This window comes from Aplidium turbinatum, chromosome 4, assembly GCF_918807975.1.
Source record: "Aplidium turbinatum chromosome 4, kaAplTurb1.1, whole genome shotgun sequence".
Taxonomy (NCBI): Eukaryota; Metazoa; Chordata; class Ascidiacea; order Aplousobranchia; family Polyclinidae; genus Aplidium; species Aplidium turbinatum.
In genome coordinates this window covers 11839627-11843807 of record NC_137475.1, presented here as the reverse complement: position 1 = coordinate 11843807, position 4181 = coordinate 11839627, and positions in this window count along the sequence as shown.

Below are 4181 nucleotides of genomic sequence, written 5' to 3'. Positions count from 1 at the left end.
CTTCAACTTTCCCAGATAACTTATTAGGGACGGTACATTACGGGACGCGCAACTCCGTTGTTCCTTCAACATTAGAAGGGTCAATTGCCAATTTGACATTTTTTTTACACTTTACTGCAGGCTTGCTTTCTACTAAAAACCTTAAATTACTTTAAAACCAACTTAACTCTTCTTATATAACCCATAAAAAATAAAATATTTTGTAAATTAGAAAAAAACGTAACCTGTAGTTGTTCTTTCTTTTTGATAACCGCTATGTCTATGAGCTGCTATCCAACCTGTCTTCTTCCTAACTTTCGACTCAAGTTCCACATGTGTTGAGTGAAGATTGATGGTATATTGTTAACAAGAGACGGGTTCAATTGTGATGTGGAATAGTCACTTCACACTCTTAATTACGTCCGTCCGTTAGATTCACACATCGTAAAAGGAAGACGAAGCACGTTTGGAAAACACAAGTTAGAAAATTAGAGAAAGAATGACGAGAGATTGTCGCTCAAGCGTGACAGTGCATCGCAATGATGACGTCACGATTGCGCGACAATCCATGTCACAATACGGAGACAGATAACTTGGCCATAATTTCGTGAACAGTAGTGTTGCGGATAAGCCAAAAGCGGATGAAGTTTCGCATCCCTATAACCAGTGGCGTAAGCAGGATTTTATCAAGGGGGGGCCATTGAGAGTAGCGTAGCCAGGAATTTTGAAAGGGGAGGTTTTGACGACCGGGGGGCGAAGCCCGACGGCGTTTTCGCTTAAGACGACACCCAGCGGCGGGGGGTCTGGGGGGCCTCCCCCAGAAAATTTTGAAAAATTACTATAAATTTGGTGCAGTCTGAGAGCATTTTCAACAAGAATGTGGGTATGAATATTCCTGTAAAATGGTGCTGTCAGGTGGCATAGCAAAAGGATAAGATCATGTTTTCTTCGGCAATTTTCGGAAATGAAGCTAAGTCTCTATGTTTTCTTGTTGTTAATTCCTGGCTGAGATGTTTGAATGTTTGGTATTGGCAAAACTCGCTCTTTTAATGCAGTTTTGTTTAAAATTAGGCAAGTTTTTTTTAGACTGAAACCATCATTCTCAAGCATAAAGAAACTGAAAGCATCATTCTCAATATCGTGACGTCACACGCGTGCCAAAGTGGGGTTGTAACCCCCAAGGCCCAACCCCCCCCCCTTTGGCTATGCCACTGGCCATTGATATCCCAGACGTCTTCATGATATCCCAGTATGGTTTTAGTTTAGACTTTATCCATTTCTCTCTCACTAATCACTATATTAGGCTTACAGAACACTATGCTACATTGGCATACTTGGGGTGGGGTAGGTGGATTGGGCCATGTATTTCGTATTGGCTTATAGTCTATAAAACAACATTGTTACAGTAATTGCTTTGACAGAGCAATGCAAAACATATTAAATGCCTTAATCTACGTCGTTAACTACTAAAACATTCTTAAGGGGGAGGGGGCCATGGCCCAATGGCCCCCCCTGCGTACGCCACTGCCTATAACTTATGTTGGATACAACATCCTATGCCTGGCCAACGCAGATTTTGAAGTTATAAGGTTCAGTTGTAAAGCAAAAATAGTTCTCGCTTAGCTAACACAGCGCCAGTGTTCAAGAAAAACTATTAATACAATCGAAACCGTTCAGTGATACAGAAATCATTTCAGCTTCAGATTTTACGTCTTGAAGCTGTTCAACATCGCCAACTTTAACACGAAAATGCTTGGTTCTTGATGAGAAGCATCGAGAGTGACATTTACAATGATTGAAAAATACTTGGAATTACGCACTTCATTTAAGAATTTGTTGATTATTTAGTTAGTACATTTTTACTTCAGTACTAAATATGGGCCCCCCTCAAAAGTGCAAAAACAAAAAACTACTTGTTTTTCCTTTACAATGTTTTGCTAGGGGGAAAACTGGCCCGACCCCCCCCTCTCGGAGCCACTGGTCTTGGGGTGTCCGCTATTCCAAGAACTGCTATCCAGTCATCGGCAAGTAATGGATGAAATAATTTCCTAGCAATAACACTTCAACAATCGAAAACTTCACTCTGTCAATCTCGGTAACTGGTCCAGCGTCAAAAGCTTCTATTTTGCAATTTTTGGCTGGTTTGAAACCCGTTTTTTGTAGGCTCTGGCAACTTTGTCCTTTTTTCGCATTTATGTTGCTTGTTGCCTTCAAGGCTCGGCTTCAATGCTGTGTTGTTTGTTGCATTGGAACTTGAGAAGAAAAAAAGAAAAAAAATGGAACTTGTTTGGGTCTTGGGATAGGAGCAGGGAACAAGGCAGTTCATTAGGAAATAACCATTGACTGGCGGTAGCAAATTTCGCAGGGCATCAGAGTTTTATGTTTCTACAAAGTAAAAATCTTAAGAGAAAATAAGCAATGTTTGGTACCGTACCATAAAGTAGCTGAAGTTTGAAAAAGCAAAAAGATCGGTAGATTTCTGTGAGCTTGCCCTAAATTCAACAAATTTTTGTGACTCAAAAATAGTTTTGGTTTAAACATGCACATTGAATTTAACTACTGTAAATTCATCAAAAATTGGAACTAGATTCAACGTGTGTCTGCACTGTCTATTTGTCTAAGTACCAAACTTGTAACTTATGTAAAGAACAGTACGTTGGCCAAACTGTGAATAAATTTTCTGTTTGTTGGACAGGCCATCGTAATATCTGGAATAAATTTGACCTCTCTAAAAATAATGACAGTGCAGCTTTACTTAAGCATTTTGCCAATTTCCATGATCTGAGCAATAAACCTCCTCTGTCCAACTGTAACAGTGTTACTTTTCTTGAACAACCTAGTTTAGACCGGCTTGACGCTTGTGGGGACAAGTGGCTTCACAAGATTAAAGCCACCATCAATATTCAATCCATGATTTTACGGTACCTGCAGTGAAATAATTTTTCTATTTTCTACCAATTATTTATTGGCTGTGGCTATATTTACACTATATAGTGTAATAATAGCCTGAATAGTGTTGCCAGATAAGAAATTCTGCCCTAATTTGAGAAAAGTTAAGCTATGTAAAACAAAAACTTGTATTTTGGAAAAAATTTATTCCCGGGCAAAGATCAAAACCCTAATTTTATTCCTAACTCTAACCCTTACCTTAACCCTTTCTAACTTTAATCGTAACTCTGGCAACACTTGATTGTGGAAAAATAGCCACTTCCTTATTTATTTACTTTTGACCTAGTGTTGACTCCACTACTATTCATTCCCGTGGCATTCACGCCTTTGCTTTATTCTTATTACATCATAGTGTGCATATTTCAATTTCTTTGCACGAACCATAACTTGTTTCATTCATACAATACTGAAGCTGTGAGGGCTAAGGCCTCTCATGAGATCGATTTCTAGTAAAGTACGGTATTGAGACTGTTGACCGATCCTTTGGTACTTAGACAGTGCAGACAGACCAACTACGTTAGTAATGGACAGGATCGTCACAGCATAGTAGCCGCTCAGTCAGGCAGATCTTCTCCATCAGTTTACTACTAGAGAACTTCAAAGACATAGATTCAAAGTGGTGTGATTACTTATGTCAAGAGAAATTTTTATATTTATAAGATCATTTCCAGTTTTAACATTCACATTTTGATGCTTCTGATATTTCTCTCCACCAGATGCAACCTATTCGTCCCCTGAACACTTCATCCCCCGATTTCGTCACCTGAAAAGATCGAAAAAAAAATACAACAAAGCCGAAATTGTTGATCAGAGTTTCTGTGAACAATACAACATTTAAAATTTTCTCGTTGGATTAATCATCAACTATTACTTTAAGATACTTAGTGTGGTCAACTGTTTCGGCAACTCCAATCAGCGACATCGACTCTGTTGTATTTTTTTCTTGATTATTTCAAGAGACAAAATAAGTTGCACCCCTCTACACCCTTGCTTTGTTATGACAACTAGCGTAGGATGGGTGGCGACGATGTAGTACCCCCGTTGTTGTACTCTCATACATCGGGACGCGCAATCATTTACATCGCTCTAATTTACAATAGTTACATTTTTACGGATGCAACCTATTTCGTCCCCTGAACACTTCGTACCCTGATTTTGTCCCCCGAAAGTGTTTGAACATTAAACACATAAGCTATCTTATGTAAAAACTGCTGTAAGTTTAAATAATTGTAGTGTATATATTTTTAGAAAAA